Here is a 19784-nt window from a genome sequence, read left to right on the forward strand (position 1 = left end):
TAAAGTAAAAGAGCAAGTATAGCAGACTACTTTCTATAATGTCAACTTAGGGTCTAATAATCAAAATGTAGTAAAAATAGTAAGATTCATATGTACAGCAAATATGTTGCTTTCCATTCTGCTATCAGAGTGTTCAGTCTAGTTATAAAAACATTGAACATATAATGTATACTCTCACTTGAATGTAGCTAAATTGATGCTTTGCCATATTTTAAGGATCCCCCCCCACACTCTGCAGACACATGTAACAGCCTAGAAAGATCGCTGCGCCTTGAACTGTAATGCTAAACCAGAAATTATATTATTACCCATAACTAGCATCCTGCTGACTTTCACTTAAATACAGGACCCAAATTATTTTATGTTTCTCTTCAGAGTGTGGTACAATGTGCTATTTCATTTTCTTGTCCCACTCTTAGAATTTATTATACACTCTCCTTTTTATGAGCTGCACAAACCATTGGTGATAGTGATGAGAAGAGCTGGATATAGTTTCACTGGCTTTGGATTCCCATACGGTGTACGAAAAAAATAGAAGTCATATCTTTTAGGTCTTGATGGTGTGTTCCTTCCAATCCTGAGATGTTAATTTAGCTGTCCCAAATGTCACATGATGTGCCACTCCATAATCCTGTACCCAAGCCATTGCAGATCTGCTGACATGACTTTGAATATGCTGTGCCAGGGCAAATATGTTCTTTTGAATTATGCCAGCAGTGAGGAAGAAACATGAGCACAGCTCTCAAAGTGGAGGAAAAGGTAAGTGAATGGAAAATTACCCTTTGGAATATGTGGTGGAGAGAGACTTGAGTGTACATGACTTTATCAGCCATCAAAAGAGAGAATGAAAATTAGGTGTTAGACTAAGATGAGAAAAATATTCAACTTTGAGATGAGAAAGAGAAAGCTTATTGAAGAAAAGGAAAAGTGGAGTAAATGTCAAGATGACAAGAAATGGGCTTTGGTGACCCTGTTCATTCTGATAGACTACATTTAAGGGCAAAATCTGTATCTCTATTAGTGAAGACTGGGAAAATTGGTGGAAACTTGAAAAAGTAGACTTTATAGTTATTTTAATCTGACATTTAAAACTTTAAAAATCTGATTTAAGTGTTGTTGTTTTTTTGTAGAAAAGTAGACCATTTGGCAATTATTTTAAAAAGATATATTGCATCTTTGAACATATTGTATTAATACTAGAATGCTTACCAAAAGTAAACTCGCTATTGGTAAACTGTATCAGCATAGAAAATACAAACTAAAAGTACTATAAATACCATGAAATGAATTCTACAAATTTTTATGTCACTAGGTTCATTTAACAACAGGATTCAGGGCTGAAAAGGGAGAAAAAACTAGTCCTGAAAAGAAATTTTTAAAAATGGCTGCAAAGTTCTGCAAAGTTCATGAACCAGGACCTGGTCCTTTTCTGGCTAGCATTTGGCTCAATAAAACCTTTCTTATGGCGGGGTGGGGGGGTGCGGGGTGGGGGGGGGGAAGGCTACAAAGTTTCCCAGAGTTTTTGTTAGCCATTGCCTTTTCTACAGACTGGATTTTACCAGAAAGTATAATTCACGTATTTGGAACTGCTCACTTAAACCACAGTAAAAACTGAAAGATGTGAAAACACTGCCAGGCAACTTGAAGGGCTCCCAGCAACATTGCTATTATGTTAGCATTTCTGACCTGGCTTTACAGTCTCCTAGACTAGTTCTTCTGATGTGAGAAGAATGTAAGCTAAACCCAAGAGGGAGTGTGCTTTGCACCGGTGCACTTGGGAAGAGTTTGGGTGGCCAAAATGTTGGAAAGGTCAGATAATAGTTGGTCTCATAGAATCTATTGTGGATATTATGGGGTCAGAATGTCTGCACATGTGCACAAACCTACAGGCCCACAAAGGCCTGATAGGAGCAGTGCCCCATAAAAGGTCACACCCAGCCAGAATCCAACAACATTTGAAAGGTATTTGCTATAGAGGAGAAATATGAGACTCACAGCATCAGCAGGGATGGCAACAGCAGTGGAGAGCGACGGATAGGGATTAATCATGGAAAAATAGTAAGCAAAATAGACAGCAAGTTCTGCCAAGCATGAATAGTTCTTTATTCATATGTTTCATAAAATACACTCTTCAACGTACAAGCTGATTGGCCAAGGTCAGGTTGATCTTTGCTGGGTTAAAAGAAGCAGCTGCTGAGTGTATCCCATGGCCAATGGGAACACTTAAGAATTTTTAACATTGAAAAAGCGGGGAGGGGGAATTATTAGTGGTTCAAAAGTAGAAATACTCCTGATAACACATGATAATCAGAATTGCATTGTTTCAGTGCTTATGCCATTCACTTTGAGGTAATACCGATTTATAAAAGTTATTCATTGATATTGGCCTGTGAAGCCCCAGGACTTTTCTTTAACATATACTTCTTGTGTTTCTAGATTTGTCTTGCCTTATTTCATAACCTCACTGAGACATCCTTTGTACAGCAAAATATATTACATGAATGACAACCTTTGGAAGACTGAATAGATAGCCCTAACTTGTGCAGTTTAAAGGGCTCTAGGCTAGGCCACCAAGACTGAAATAGCAACCCATCCCCCAAACACACATCAGTATCTGATCGAGGGACACAAAATAACTCTAGGAACGTCTTACTTCTTTGACACTCAAGGCTCTTTAATCTTCAGAGGTTTTTGTTTAGTTTTTTTTTTTTTTGGTTGGTTTTTAATTCAAATACCAAAGCTTTCTGTAGGTGATTTTTTTCCTGTTTCTTTACCCTTTTATGAAAGTTTCTATTGTCTAAACATGTTGACAATAAGAAAGATAAAAGGAAGAAAGGATGGTGTCAAAAGGGAAACAAAGATGATTGACCTAAAAATAAGAGATATATAATGGCATACCACTCAACAACGAAAAGGAATGAACTATTATTGATACATGCTGTAACAGATTGAAGCGCAAAATAAATACGCTAAGTGGAGGATGTAAGAGTAATACATGGGCACACTCAAAGATTCTCTGCTGGGAAATGCAAACTAATGTATAGTGACAGAAATTAGGTAAGTGGGGCTTGGGAGTGGAGGTATAAAAGGGAGAGGCAGCAGGGAGGGATTGCAAAGGGGCTTCAAGAAAGTTTTGGAGGTGATATATCATTTGCAAGTTCATTATCTTGATTGTGCAGATAGGTTCATGGGTGTATACATATGGAAAGCTTACCAAATTATATACTTTAAATATGTATAGTTTATTATATGTCAATTATACTTCAATAAAGCTATTGCGGATAGACCTCAAGAAAGAAACTGAGTATTGTGTTGCACTATTCTTTATTGTTATTATCATTACCCTATATTTTTTACAGTGGGATGTTGGGGAAAAGGGCACATGCACAGCATTGTATGTGATAAAATAAGATGCTTAAAGGGAGAGAAGAAGGCACCTACTTCAACCATTGGCCTGACAGGTGTTTTGTCAATAGTTGCTCAAGAATACCAATCTGAATTTTCTGTTGCATAATCCTTTAATTTTAAGCACTTTTCCTTCCTCTACTAGTATCTCCATTAGGGATCATAAGATATACTTTCAAGAAGGTTTCTTAATGGCCTACTTTCCCCAAAGTCAAATTAATTCTATAATTCCAGCACTTTCTAGGTAATTTTTTATAATATACCACTTTCTACTTTATTTAGGTATAGGTCATCCGCCATCTTCAAAACCTTTGACGTTATTAAGGAGACAGTCCACATCTAGTCCATTTTAGTAAACTATTGGCTTTCTACAAACCTTTGGTGAATTATTGAACAGTCTGCCAGCCAGATTATTGAAGTCCTACTGCCTTTGGCTAAACTTCCTTTATGTCAATGGCCAGTTGAACAAATGCACCCCTTCCTGGGCACTCTGTCCTGTCACCCACTGGGTCTTGGAGTCAGCCTGTTTCGTGTCTGAGTTCTTCATATCCTTTGGACATAGCCTCCAACACCTGCCTGTAGCCCAAGGCTTTCTAGACAGGTTAGCCATCTTCTTTATTCTGTCCCTTGTGGACGGGTCTCTGGCATGTTCCCAGCTCTCTCCTTCTTTCTTATAAACTTAAGTTGCAGTGTACTGACCTCAATATCTTATTTGTAAGTAGTCATATTGTTTCTATCATTAATCACTCATCCACACCTAGGCTTTTCTGTGAGGCAGAGAAGGGGCGGGAGGGGAAGGAATGATTTAAACGCGATAGCGTGTAAATATGAGATATATTTCTCTTCATGTTTTAGATTGGGGGTTTAAACATCATTGATCAGGGAAAGGATGAGGCAGTTTCTTTGCCTGTGGCTCATATTTGTGCATCTTTCGGTAGGGTAGGACATGTATCCAGTGGGTGAACAAACAGCTCCCTGAAAGACAGGGCCAGGTTGAGACATTTGAGGGCAGAAGAGATGGAACAAGATCAAGAACACTAATGTTGCCCACAAACCTTTTCTTCTATTGTGGTCAGAAGCTTGACTTTTAATATAGTTCTGTGTTTCTATAAGCATTCTGCTTTGAAAATTCTCTCCTACCAGAAAACTTTTCAAGTAGTAAAAAAGGACATTAGAAGACTGATGCCAGGATCTCTTTCTCCCTTTCTTTCTCTCTGTGGAAGAGACTACTACTATTTGCGCAACGAATGTCTATGCCCCTCACACCCCTCTTCTTTCTTGCTAACAGAATCCCATTTGTTTTTTGTTTGTGTATTAGCTATTTTCTCAGATAAAATACTTTATTTCCTAGTCTCTTTTGTATGTAAGAGTGGCCAATAATATGTAAGTAGAGGTTTATGTGTAGTTCTTCTGGAAAAACTACTTAAAAGGTAGCATGTACCTCTCTTGCTCCTATTTCCACTCTTCTTCTGGATAGGAACCTGGGCATTGTGGCTGGAGTTCCAGCAGCCATCTTGTGTCTTTGGAATGACCTTCAGGGTGGAAGCCAGGCACAATGAGCAGATGGAAGAGTTGCCTGGATCTTTGATTATTTCCTAGAGTCTTCCTACCATCTCTGAACTATTGTATTAGTTACTGATTACTGTATAACAAAATACCTCAAATTTATCAACTAATTTGGGACCTTAATTAAATCTGCAAAATCCTTTCACCTTTGCCAGATACTGTAACCTAATCATAAGAGTGACATCCCATCATATTCCAGGTCCTGTCCATACTGAAAAGGCACATACCTTGTTTCCCCAAAAACAAGACCAGGTCTTATATTAATTTTTGCTCCAAAAGACGCATTAGGGTTTATGTTCAGGGATGTCATCCTGAAAAATCATGCTAGGGCTTAATTTCCGGTTAGGTCTTATATTCGGGGAAACACAATATACCAGGAGGTGAGAACCTTGGAGTTCATCTTAGAATTCTGTCTGCCACAAGTGTCTACCCAGGGACTTCCTTTAAATTCAGAAGATAAACCCCTTATGTCTTCCACCAAATAGACAGGCACATCTCTAGTACTTGAATTCTGGCATGTTCTCAGCTCAATTCCTAACTGTTACAATCTTTGGAAATGTAAGGGAAACTACATAAAGGAATAAATAAGTAAAAAAAAAAAAGTCACTTCAAAATTAATACCAAAACATGTGGTTGTAGATTTATTTTAAAACTAGTCAAAAGTAAAAGCCCTCCCTAAATACCCCCAAAATGTCTTCATTCCCTAAAGGTATACACTCTTAGCCACAGTCCTTTTTCTCTGCATTTACACACACCCTTATGTATATATTTATACATATATATATACATCTGTATTTATTAAAAATTGAATCATACAATATATATGTTATTGTAAAATGTTTATGTATGCTAATGCCTTCCATCAAAAGACCACCAGGAGCTCACCTGTAGTTAAACAAGTTGGATTTATTGTTCACTACAGCAAGGAAGACTGCACACCATGGAGAATTGCAGAGGGTCTTATTAACATGCTGTTAAAAAGGATTTAGAGGGTTTGTTCTCTGGTTGGGTGATTTGAGGGAAGGTTCAGAGAAATGGGAGTTGCTCACTATAGATTGGGTGCTATCAGGAAATGGTGATAATTCTGTGATTGAGTGTCTTACTCTTTTCTAGAAAGAGGGAAGACTGAAAGGACAATAAAGCTGTAATTGGTAAAGATGAAGCAATCATTTAAATTAGCCAGTAGGTGTTTGACATTTCTGTATGAAGTAGTGTTGTTCTTTACATCACAGAGAAACCTTGCCTCATGCTTATATTCTGTGAGATTGCTCTGGTGGGTCCCACAGGAGAACACCAAGCCGTGGCTATGAGGGCCAGGCCAACTCCTAACAACTAGCAATAAGGAGGCCCAGCCAGAAGGGTCAGAATAGTTCCCACATGTCAGGGGCTGCTTTTCTCTTTCACCTAGAGAATCACTGTAGTGAGAGAAAAAGAAAGATAAAAATGAGGTGACATATTGCTTTGAATTGGGGATAGACCACTTACAAACTTTATATATATGATTATATATATATGATTATATATAAACTTTACATATATGATTATATAATGTAGTTGATAATTCCAGACTTTTTTATTAGACATATTTCAATGTTATTTGAAAAAGTTCTAAATTGGTGGCACACACACACACACACACACACACACACACACACACGTTTTATATATACCGTGTTTCTCCGAAAATAAGACCTAGCTGGACAATCAGCTCTAACGCATCTTTTGGAGCAAAAATTAATATAAGACCCGGTAGTATATTGTGTTATATAAGACTGGATCTTATAGTAAAATAAGACCGGTCTTACAGTGAAATAAGACCGGGTCTTACATTAATTTTTGCTCCAAAAGATGCGTTAGAGCTGATTGTCTGGCTAGGTCTTATTTTTGGGGAAGCAGGATGTATGTATTACTCTAAAGATCTTAAAGATGTCTATAAGCATGTTTATAATATACATAATTTTTATAGAGAAAACATTGCTAACTATCACTTCCTAGAATCAGTATAATAGTTAGAACTTGTAGGATTTATCTTGATTTTTCTTTGTTTCAAAATTGTATGAAATAAACAGCTAGCTGCTGATGGTAATATCAACATTTTCTAAAAATATGTTGAGTATGTTGTGTCCTTCTAAATATTTATCTTTTTAAAATAATCTCAATAGGCTATATTTTGGGAAACTTTTGGGGAGGCAAATAAATACTTCCAACTGAAACAAAATGAAGAATAGTTCAACTCTCCTCTAGCATTTACAGAGATTCCCTTCTTATCTAGTAATCAAAATGTCCTTCGTCCAAAACAGATCTAATCTGTAATGATTTTCTCTCTAAAGTTGGAGGAAGTGAGATTCTACCCTAACAGCCAGCCTGGTTTTTCATCTTTCTATTAGAGAAAGAGGCTGGTTCCAAATTCATTCTGCAGTTCCAGCTGGAGTAATATGCATTTCTCACATTTCTAGTCTTTCAAGTAAGTGTTACAAGCCTTGAGTACAAAAAATTAGTTGTCTGAAAGGGAATGTCGGTTGCTTATCCAAATTAGTTAAGGTAACTTGCAATATCTTGGGGAAAAAAAAAGTCAGAAATTGAAAATTATCTCTGAGTGTTCAGATTGAGTTTCAGTATCAAAGAACAGAATCTTCCAGAAATCTTTCCATTTAATGTTGTTGAAAAAGGTCTAATGTAAGCACAGTACTGCACCTTCTTTCGTCTCCACAACTCCTGGAAAGCTGCCATAGAAGACGTTTACATCAGGTTCTTGCTTGAGGTGAGTAAGCAATTATTGTCCATCAGCTTAGCAGCCAAAAGTGATGAAATGCATTATTCCATTTTCTGGTCCTTGTTTCTTGCCAGATATTCCATCCACTTGCCTCCCGCGGTCTGTAAATTGAAATGCTGCTTCATACCCAGGTCCTTGGGTGCATCAAAGGAAAAGGAATGGCCATTCATACCCCTCGAGAAGGAGAATGATGAAGCAAGTGGATTTTGAGCACCTTCCACTTCTTATGGTACTGTTGCCGGGATACCTGAGGAGTGTGCTGAGGCATCCTGTCAAGCTCTGAATTCTGTGCCCATGAATTTGGATGCCACTGCTGGTCCTGACTGAGATCAAGTGCCAAACATTGTGATCTGACTTTCATGCAGTACGGCACGTTCTCCCAGCCCTGGTTTGTCCATTCTAGGTATGGTCCCTATTCCTATTTGGCCACTCAGGTACTCTCATTGCTCGCAGCTGATGCCTCTGGCGGGTCGAGGCTGCCCCATATCAGCTAAAGTTTGTTTGGTTTTCAAGTACCAACCCAGAAAAAGCATTTTAAAGGTATCTGCTGCAGATTTTATAATGTTGTGTATGGAAAGTCTACTCTTAGTGAAAGTAAAGTGTAAGTCTTAGCAGCAAGAGGTACATGAGACACAAATAAATCTCATTTTCCTTTCCTATTACACACAATGCATGCCTCTATTAAAGATTGTATTTCAGTATTAAAGTTTGATGTGAAAATAATAATTGATATAAAACTAATTTGTAAATACTTGTATAAAGTAGATTGGTTCTATAGGCATTGTAGTTACAGCAGTATAACTGCATTATTATTATTATTATTACTCGTTATTATTACTGGTAGTAACCACAGTAGTAGCATTAGGAAGAATGTAATAGATACGTTTCTGTTCAAATGACAAAATATTTAAGGATGGGACATACAATAAAGATTTAATTGCTAGTTAATTGCTGACGATTATATATTTTTCTAGCTATGCAGAAATTTATAGCTTTATTACTTTTTAGAGATGCCGGGAAAATATTTCATATATATATATATATATATATATATATATATATATATATATATATATACACATATATATACACATAGTATATATATAGCAAATAAATACTAATAACATATTCATTAATATTTTGCATAGATTTTATAAGTACTATCCATGACATAATGTGTAATATAATATTATAGCATTATAATGTTGACTCCACACATATTATAATATAGTACCTATCAAGTGAAAGAAGGGCTAATATCTTATACTAAAGACAGACCAATTACCATACACATTAATTAGAGTCCCATCTTAGTTCTCTTGTAGAGTACAAATTATTTATTACAATATTGGTAAAAATGTTAAATTGACCTTGAAAGTGCAAGTATTCACACATACTTGTGACTTCAAGCACATTATGTTTTACTAACAAGTACCAGGGTTTAAACAAGTGATTAGTGCAGACAATATGAGCATAAACGTTTTCTGCTCTTAGTATGCCTGTAGAGATAGGAACCTATTTTACAGCTAAATGCTAGTGCTAGAGTTATAATCTTAATGTGCATATTTATTAGTTTTATATTTTCACAATCCTTTGATTTGAGGCTTTTAAAAAATATGCATTATCTATAGAGTGAAGCCTGCTCTTGCATCTTTGTTTCAGTGAGAATGTAGAACTGACATTATTGTGTCTCTATATGTAAGACTCTTTGTGGCATTTCCAGGAACAATGTGTATTGAGTCATCTGCAGTCCCCTGTTCTCCTTTGTGACATTCATCCATGAATAAGGAGGTAAGAGGGTGTAGTGTTAAGAGTTGAGGTAGAATCTGTAGCATAATGGTAACCAAAACCAGTTTTAATTATCTGAGAAATCTCAAGCCCACTTGGTGGGGAACTTTGACTTTATTTCTCAGAATCTTTCATCATCTGCTTGCACAGCATAAATTAATCTATGGGTCTGCTATTTGCAAGATGGAGAGAGAATTTCATGATTTGCATGAAATACAGTTATTTAACCAATTTGAGGGGTCTGGTGAAAGGTTTTTAAAATTATGCTTATTACTTTACCTAATTTATCTAATTCAATGGAGTATGGATATTAGTAATTCAGGTACTTACAGAGGGAAGTATCCTGGGCATGATGAAGATGATCTATCTATACATACAGTATAAAAAAGCCAGATGTTAAGTGACAAATGCATTTTGGATATCAGTCATTTGGGATATTTATTTTCCATATTATATCAAATCTCCTGAAGATTGACTACATATTTCTGATCAATCCAGATATTGGCATTGCATTGATGTAATTTCTAAGAGCAGCCATAGTAATAGTTTTGATAGACTATAAACAAAACAAGTGTGCTTCTAATGGGCAGATACATTTTTTAAATTAAATTCTATTTACCATGTATTTATTCTTGTAATGATCTATTATATCTAATTGACTTTCAAAATTGCAGTGAATTGTATCACTTCATGAAAAGTGTCTCTCTCTATTCTTTCTACCTTTACTAATTAGTTTTAAAAGAGCCTAAAACACAATTTTTGATCTTTGAAGGTATGTTTGTAACTGTTATTTTTTTTGTATGTAAATTTGAATAACCATCATAAATGTGTTTTTTGGTTGTTTAAATGTGCGAGGATTCAGTTTTTCTAAAGTGGGGACTGTTATAAGTCAAGTTGAAAGATGAACAAATTAAAATTTGAATTACTGAGAGGCTATTATACTGTCTTAAACTTTCTTATGCAATTGAAGGAAAATATAGTTATGAAAAAGATATTCTGTGTTGAATCAGACAGTTTACTGGCAGCAAAGAGATGGCACTCTCTTTAAGGGCTTAACTGGAGAATTATTAATGAAGGGACTACTTAGGGAAGTGTAGCCTGGGTTAAGGGAACCCACCGGGATAGTGCAGCATTGGGACTAGCAACAGTGGGGAGTTGTTCCCACCTGTAGGCATAGGTCCTGGAAGCTGTGGAAGGGAGTGTGCCTATTACGAGTGGGGTCTATAGGAAAACACCATCAACCGTCAAAACGGCAGTGATCTGCGGGTCGCGAAGGGATAAATACTTTAGCCTCTCTCTCTCAGCCCTCCTATTGCCTGCTCCTGCCTTCCATTCATTGATGTCTGCTAGAAGCCAAAGGTTAGCCTCTTGTGGCACAGATCAAGACTAAGAAGGGTGGAAAATAGATCTGAGGAGTCAGAGAGAAACAATTAGCACAGACCTTGTATTGGTATCTTTTATCTGCTGTTACAAATTGCCATAAATTTAGTGGCTTAAAATAACACAAATTTATTATTTTATAGTTCTGAAGGTCAAAAGTCTTAAATTCAAGGTGTCTGAAGGGCTCCATTGCTTCTGAAGGCTCTACGGGAGAATCCATTTCTTTACTTTTCCCAGCTTCTAGAGATAGACACATTCCTTGACTCACATCCCTTCCTCTGATCACTTCAGCCTCTACTTCTGTCATCACATCTCCTCTATTCTGATGCTCATGGCTCCCTCTCTTAAGGAACCTAGATAATCCAGGATGATCTCTTCATTTCAAAATCCTTAACTTCATCAGCAGTTTTGTTTTCATTGTTTTGTTGTGTTTTGTTTTGCAATGTAAGGTAACATATTCACATGTTCTGAGGATTAGGACATGGGCATTTTGGGGGAGCTTTTCTTCTGTCTACAGACCACACTAGCTATGAATATGAAAGAACTGATGTCTCTGGTACAGGGAGATGAATGCTAGAGACTATGTTTACTCATTGTACCACTAAGAAAGAATTCCTTTTTATAATTTAAGAAGTATTTTCTCTTTTGAAGAATGTAAGAAGTGTCAAACTAATGTTCTTTTTTTAAAATTTATTGGGGTGACATTGTTAGTAAAATTACATAGATTTCAGGTGTACAATTCTGTATTACATCATCTATAAATCCCATTGTGTGTTCACCACCCAGAGTCAGTTCTCCTTCCATCACCATATATTTGATAATGTTCTTTTTAATGTTAACATTGTTATATATATTTAGGCCTTGATGTTTTGAATAGCTTCTAAATTTTCAACTTCTCAAGTTACTCTTTCCACATCTCATGGTATGAGTACTTTGACATTTTTCATGAAAAAGCTGATGTGGAAAAACAATAATCGGTAAGGTTTATTGAGTTGTTACAATTTTCTAGCCATTTTCATACATTATTTCCACAATATCCTTATAAGAAAGATACTATTTTAAACTATATTTTAGAGATGATGAAACAGAAACATAGGTTAAGTAACACGTCACTGGTAATAGAGTTAATAAGTTGATTATGATGGATATCATTTTCCATTTGCCTCCCTAGATCAATTTTCCACTCTGCCCTGCTTTGGGAGCCTGAATGAACTATTTAAACTGCATCATCTAGGCTCTCTTTTTCCCCTGGCTTCTTTCTGGTTGGCTTCTAAAGGAAGATCTCAGCAGGAGTCTTCAGGGTGAAAGAAGAGAGAAATGATGTTATTTTTCCCTACCCTACTGTTACTCCCTGCTCCCTTCTTGCCTTACTCCATAGAGTCTGCTTCTCTCTACAGCTGTAGTTCCCCTGTGGTGCTCTTTCCACTTTCACCAAATTCTGGTAATACTGTTTCTTGAGTTCTTGTGGGGTAGTATTTGTGCTACAGCTTCCATTTATGCTTTCCATTTATGCTAATCCCTGGGTTCTTCACCATTCCTTATTGTTTCTTTCAACTTTCCCACATCTGTAAATAATCCCTCATTAAATGATTTTCATTTAAATCCCTCTGAATTTACCACCTTTTTTTCTCCCTTTGGAAGTTAGCTGCAATTTGATTACAAGGATATTTGACATAGAAGCTGAGTTCTTAAATCATTTCAATATATTGACTTTAACAAAAACACATCCCCCAAGCAAATCAATTTACAACTTGAAATAAATTAATTGCATTTAGTCAACTGCTTATATACATGTTTTACCTTTTTAAAAAGATATCTAACTATCTAACTGACTAAATTAAGCCAGTTTATTAAATTTCCTGTGTAGACATAGCATGCGTTATGTAGGGTATAATGACTATATTATGCAATAAATCTATCTGTAAATATAAGGCTAACTCATTCTTGTTTTTATTCTGCCATCAGTGAGCATTATTTGTAGCATCTTATCTGTCATGCTCAGATTTCATGCTTTGCAATGAATTTGGGTTTGATTCATTAACATTGGAAACTCATCAAGTTCTCCTTTAGAGAAAGGAACTCTTGCCCACACAATATACAATATGCTTCTGTTCTTTCACAGATTTCTTTTCACTACTTCCTAAGTATGCTGATGTCCGCTTCCTTGACAACAAGGTATGGTGAGCACTGAAATGATACAGAGCGTATGTCAGATGTATTCAGAAAGGGAGCTGTAGTTGTTCAGAGGAAATATAACACAGAAACCTTGTCTTCTTTTGTGAGCAGAGATGCTAAGGAGTTTCACACTGCCATGTAGACAAGGGGATAATTATACATGATACTCAACACTGGCCTTTTACATTTTTGCATTTGTTTACGAATACTGTTCACTTTTTTCCCACTTATTCTTAAGTTACATGTACTGACCGACTAGTTTGTAACTTGAAACTGAACAAATATTTCATCTATTCCTTTTCAATTGTGTGAAATAGATAAGGGATTGCACAGTGTTCCCTGGTGGTCTTTGTGCCTAGAACATGTAATTCAAAATAATAATGATTCTGGAATACAACAACAGATCGATTAGCAGTTTCCCTTAGCAGTTGTTCCTGAACGTCTAAACGGCAATGTCCACATTAATAAACCTATGACTTAATAAGATCCTAAAATGCCTTTTGAATCATTAAAAAAAACTATTAGATTATTTTCATAGTCACCTAAATAGTAAATGTCTTTAGGAAAATCTGTTCCCCCAAATTAATCTTCTAACCCAAGCCCCGAATAAACCTGGATCATGTATCCCAATAATGTTTAGATATATGAGAATGGAGCCTCATCCACTGAGGATTGGGACCTGACTACAGGCCTGAGACCTGTGCTGTCAGATAGATTACCATCTGAATGGTGTCTAGCTGACAGCCGTAGTTGAACAGACCATTCATTTCAAGCACATAGAGAGTTACCATAAGCAGGGAGCTCTCCCTGGTGCTGCTTACAAACGTGACCAAAGACTACTTCCTTGACCAAAGACTGCTTCCAGTGTTCCTTTGAATACTGCTCATCTGATCTGTTTCCAGTACATCTTGTTTAAAAGGTGATCTATCTTGCTTACTCCCAGCCCCACCAAATATCTTGAAAAACCTGTTGCAGCTGAGACCTGATCTGTTAAACATATGCCTACCTTTAGTCATCACCCAGACCTATCATCCTATGGCTTGTTCCTCTAGTATCAAGATGCCCTATATTATTTTGCCCAGTATAGAGAAATCATCTACTGAAAACTAAAGTTATATGCATTATTCTTTTGAAAAACATCGAATTCATTTGACTAAAATGGAAGTTTTGTCAGTAAGGAGTTTGGGCTATCAAATAAAATTGGGCAATCAAAATGCCTACTAAGCTCTAAGTTAAATAATTGTTCAGAATTTTCCCATAGAAGGAATAAAAGCCATATAACAAACCAAGTGAATCAAAATTAACAAATGTTAGGAGACACTCTCTGCCTTTGTATGTCAAATTTTCTTTTAATGTCATTCATCACCAATATGGACTTAGCTACTTAGCTTTTTACTCCACATGTATCTATAATATTCATGCTAGAAATTTTTTCCAGATCAGGGAGAATCATTTTTCTGTCAAAGTTTTCAAGTTCCTATACTTCACTACGAATATATTCAAACACTAAAAGGATTTTGACTTCCAGATATGGTGCAAAAACATGCCAGAGAGAGGAAGTAGGAGCTTAAGAACAGAGGTAGGAAAACATTAGAGCATATTTTGGACATAGTGAGTAAAGAGTATGGTTGGACTATCAGATATTCAGCACACTGGTGTGAGAGAAGGCAAGAAATATGTAGACACATGTATTGGACAATAATGCCTAAGACAATTATGAGGCAAGTAAACTAATTAACAAGGGGAGAGATGCAATATTAGCAGTGGCAAGGGGAGGGGGAAGATGAGATACTAGAAGAATAGATACTGTGATAATGGCCAAGGTATGCAACTTTGAAGGCATAATCCAGGATTTTGTCCACAGAAATAAGAAGAGGATAAGTGGGAAAGACATTTAGGAATTATAACTAACAGAACTTGATGACTCATTTTAAGGTGGAGTGGATTTCCATGGGAAAGTAAGTCAAAGAAGACTAAAATTTTTAGCCTGGATGACAATACTGTATGAGTGATCAATAGTTTAAATAGAACTATTATGAAGAATTTGGTTTGGGAAAGTGGCAGCAAAGCACCAAGTGGGAAAGTGAACCAAGCAGTTGGAAAGATAGGACTAGCATTGAAGAGAGAAACTAAGTTATTAAGTTGTGAGTTACATAGAAATAATAGTCAATCTAGATAAGTGAAAATGAAATACGTTGATCTGCTACTCTTCATTGAATCCATCTGGGACTTGGGGTCATGTGTCTGTAGTTTGAAGGAATTTCCACAAGGTGGTGATGCATTCTTATTAGGTAGCATAGACTTGAGACGACTTTTCAAAATAAATATTAACAGGAATCCAAAGACAACTACTCTCCGGCAGTTTCCTGAAGCGACTATTTAATGTGTTATTTGAAAATGTTGTTTAGTAATGAAATATAACTATATAATTTATCTTATCATTTTTCTCAGATATATCAAAAGTGTAAAGGTTACTTGGAGTAATAATTAAACCAATCATAAAAATTTAAGATCAAATTTAAGGGCTGTCTCAACTTTCCAAGTGAAAATAAAACATCTTCTCAAACTTTTGACATAATTGATTATATAATCTCTCTTCTGTCTGCTTTTATGACAGAACGTTCAGTTTTCTTAGTTTTCAGGTCAATCTCTCTTCTCCCACTGTTCTCATATTTTTAAATGTAAATAGTATTTTCTTTCTGAGTTTGAAAGCATTGTTTTACCCACACTCTCAAGAAACTCAGATCCTCTTGACTGCTGTATCCCACTCACACTTGCTTATAGGTCCAAATAAAAACATGTTCTCTTCTCATGTGAGTTATCAATGAATCATGTAATTTTACAAATATACATGAACCTGTAGTTATCTGAACTGTTAACCACATATTTACTATAAATACTCACAAAATTTCCCCCACATTCATTATTGAAAACAGTGTCATGTACCAGTAAAATCATCTAAATTGCTTTCAGAGTTTGAATGAAAGTTTACAGAGTGTGTTTCAGTCACATCTAGCTCTTCTCCTAATAGGATCTTTGTTTAAAAGTATTGTGCATTATCTATTGTCTTCTTTACATTATTAAATGAAAATGTATTTTAAGAAATTAGGCAAGTCTAAAGTTCAGAAAAACCCATCCACTGGAAGAAAAAAATTAAGAATTAAATTGAATTGGGAGAGGAAAACTCATAAAAGATGTAGCTTTGCATTGGCAAACGCACCAATGCACTTGTCTTTGTTTACCAGACATACAATTATTTTCTACATGTGAGAAAGTAAAAAGAAAGGGTTTCATTTGTACTAAAAAAACCTGGAGAAATAACCCCGTGTTCTGCATTGATAGCCTAGTCATTGTGGAATGCCATCAAGAACCATGTTGTTCCAGCAGAAAGCACTGAACTTCTTCAAAGATTTGAAGAAAAAGAAAATGAAGAAGAGAGATATTCACCGAAAGACCTTAGTTTGAGTAAGTCCAAGATAATTCAGAAGATTTAAAAATTATGCAGGACCATGTAATTTGAAGGTCATCAGCTGCTGCTAATACTGAGACTGTAGTGATCCTCCCCCAGTAAATTGCTGAAAACTATTGATAAATACAATTATTCTGCAAAGCACATTTTCAATATCAATAAAATTGGATATTTTTGGAGATGTACATGATTCTCACACTTGCTTATAGGTCCAAATAAAAACATATTCTCTTCTCATGTGAGTTATCAATGAATCATAATATCCATCATGCAGATTTATTTCAGATAACTAGTAGGAGAAAATAGAGCCCCATACTGGAAGCATCCAAAGATAGGGTAACATTGCTTTTAGGTGGAAATTATGAGGTACAGTTAAGGTACAAATTTGTTGGTTTATCACTTCTCAAACCACATGGCCCTTAAGGAACCATTGAAGAGTGATTTGTGAAGCAAGAATTTAATGATTGTAGGAAGGGTTATCTTTATGATTATTCATAATGGAATATATGAAGGAGGAAAATTTTGTAAACAAACCTCTTCTGATGACAATCTTCCCAGACATTCTTCTACTGTTATTGGTTAGGATTATCCTATTTCAGTAGCTGTTTTATTTTTATTTTTGTTTATTTTTTGCTCTAGTGTTATTGATTAGAAAGGTCCCATCTAAATGATCTTTTGCTTCTCAAATAGTATGTGTAGTATTTGCTGTGACACTATTTTATTAAAAGATGTATAGAATAGTTTTAACATCAAAAGAAGGTCCTTAAAACTTATCAATCAGCTTTGACAAAATGTATCACAACATGTAAAGAACAAAGTATGGAAGACACTTGTCTCACAATTTGTTGCTTTTTTCCAGAGTTTAAGGAAATGATTGATGCAAAGCAAAATATATTAGAGCTTGCAAAAGAGATTAGATTTATTGAATTAAGTAGTGAAAATGTTGAAGAACTGTTAGCTTCAAACAGCAAATAACTTATCACCAAGAAATTCATTTAACTTGATGCTCAATATTAGACAAAAAAGAAGACCCACACAAACTTGCCACCATATTTTAAAAATAAATTTAATATCATGTGGACAAAATGATTACTATTGCAAGTAATCCTGACATGGAGCAATATGTGCGGAAACCAGGCCATCCACTTTGGTACCTTGAGGTACTCTCTTTTTAAGTTATAACTCTGAATGGACATGTATAGCAACTTTGGGCTGAGAACAATATAATTACCAAGAGCTCAGCTCTTGAAAGAGATTTGAGTTACACCAACTTGATTAAGCCACAGGGTACCTAGATATTTGGAGAAACATAATTCTGGATATGTCTATGAAGGTGTTTCTGGATAAGATTAGCATTTGAATCAGTCGACTGAGTAAAGCAGATTGTCCTCCCTAATATGTGTGGCCTTGATCCAATCAGTTGAAGGTCTGGATTTAACAAAAAGGCTGACCCTGCTTGGAGTAGGAGGGAACTCCTCCTCTCTGAATACCTGAACTGGGACTTTCCAGCCTTTGGACTCAGACTGAAACATCAGCTCTTCTTGGGGCTCAAACCTGATGGATTTCAGACTGGAACTTACACCACCAGCTTTACTGGTCCTTAGACCCTTAGATTCAGAGTGGAATTACACATTGCGTTTCCTGAGTCTCCAGCTTGTCAACTGCAAATCTTGGAACATCTCAGTCTTTATAATCATGTGAGCCATTTCCTTGTGAAAAATCTCTCTCTCTCTCTCTCTCTCTCTCTCTCTCCACACACACACACACACACACACACACACACACACACAGTCATAAAGACATACAGAGGTGAGAGATGAATAGATGAATAGATACAATGGACAATGGAAGAGTGATATAATGAATACCAGTTTTGATCCTGATAACAGCTGCATTGATGGGGGTTGAAATGTGTCTCACTAATCTTTTAAGAGGAGGACCTACGGCCAATTTCTGAGAACTGTGGGGACAGAGCCAGGAGTACAGTTTCCAAGCTCTTGGCCTTGCATGGAAAGGTGCTGGCTCATCAACTGTGATGTAAATGGTCATCAACTGTGATTGCATGGCCATCAGCTGTGGCTAATTGGCCGTCAGCTGTAACCAGTGAGCCATTGGCCACTAATATAACTTCCGTGGTTGCACTAGCAGAAAATGGGGGCTAGCAAGAAGATGGGGTCTGAGCTAGCAAGCGCGGATTGCAGTTAACATGTGAGGTTGGTTGACAGAGAAGCAGATGGCAGGTTGCGGACAGTGTGGCTCCTGCTTCGTGTGTCTCCAATCCAGCCGCCAGCGAGACTATAGTGGTATGACTCCCCTATCTATGGCTCCATGGGTGTTCCTTTTTGGCCTCACCATGTCGTGCGTTCTTATGTGGGGAGCGGGACCAGAGACCCCACATGACACCCTGCATGACAAGAACCCTTATTTAATAGGTTATGCAGAGAAGGATGAATCATCTAAGGAGACTAGATTGTGGCCAGAGAATATCAATAGTGTGTAGCACCATCAGAAAAAATAACAGAACATTTTAAGAAGGAAGGTACTCTTAGGAGGTGAAGACCATGGGAAGAATGAGGGAGCTGTTTCCCAAAGATGCATGGAAAAGTGGATACGTGTATTGAAAAGAGTAGATTGTTGCAGTCATAAGGAGAACCTTCAGTGTGAAACATAATTGACAGCTTTCAGTTGCCATACCATTGAATCTACATGTGGGGTTCATGACCAAGAGCATCTCTCCCAGGGTTCCTGAGAGCCAAAGACTGAACAGGGCAAGGAAACCAGAGCCATGTCATTTTTGCCCTAATGTGGCACTCCTCTATGACCAACCTTTGCATAGGGATTTTCCATCAGCTTAGCTAACATTTTTTTTTTTCAGAAATGCAGTATAGTTTGAGTTTCTTTTTACTCAATTCTCCTTATTTCCTTCTCTCTTTTCAAAAGTGTCATACTTGCTTCAGAATCTAAAGGCTCTTTTCCTTTCCTTCTCTTCCCTCCTCTTTTATGCTTCACAGACATTTTTCAAAATAATCTCTTGTACTTCTGATGTCTTCTTGGCACTTACCTCTCAGAGTCCCTAACTGACACTCAAGTCTGAAATTTAATAGGGATAGCGCATTCCATTCCACTTGGTCTCAGCTGGAGCTACTTAAAGATCAGAGTCTAGAATTATCTGAAGACTACCTCACATTTTTGACTTGTGAAGGTGTCTCCTGGCTATGACATTGGCTG

At 36.5% G+C, this 19784-nt stretch overlaps 1 long non-coding RNA gene across 1 annotated transcript; it reads left to right on the forward strand.

Moving 5' to 3' along the window:
* The first annotated feature begins 7221 nt into the window (after nucleotides 1–7221).
* LOC109449689 (uncharacterized) lies at nucleotides 7222–12739 on the forward strand. The gene is made up of 3 exons (XR_002137742.2): nucleotides 7222–8147; nucleotides 9468–9535; nucleotides 12084–12739. It is a non-coding gene; the product is annotated as an uncharacterized LOC109449689 (long non-coding RNA).
* Nucleotides 12740–19784: the final 7045 nt, after the last annotated feature.

The sequence above is a fragment of the Rhinolophus sinicus genome, linkage group LG03 (assembly GCF_036562045.2).
Source record: "Rhinolophus sinicus isolate RSC01 linkage group LG03, ASM3656204v1, whole genome shotgun sequence".
Taxonomy (NCBI): domain Eukaryota; kingdom Metazoa; phylum Chordata; class Mammalia; order Chiroptera; family Rhinolophidae; genus Rhinolophus; species Rhinolophus sinicus.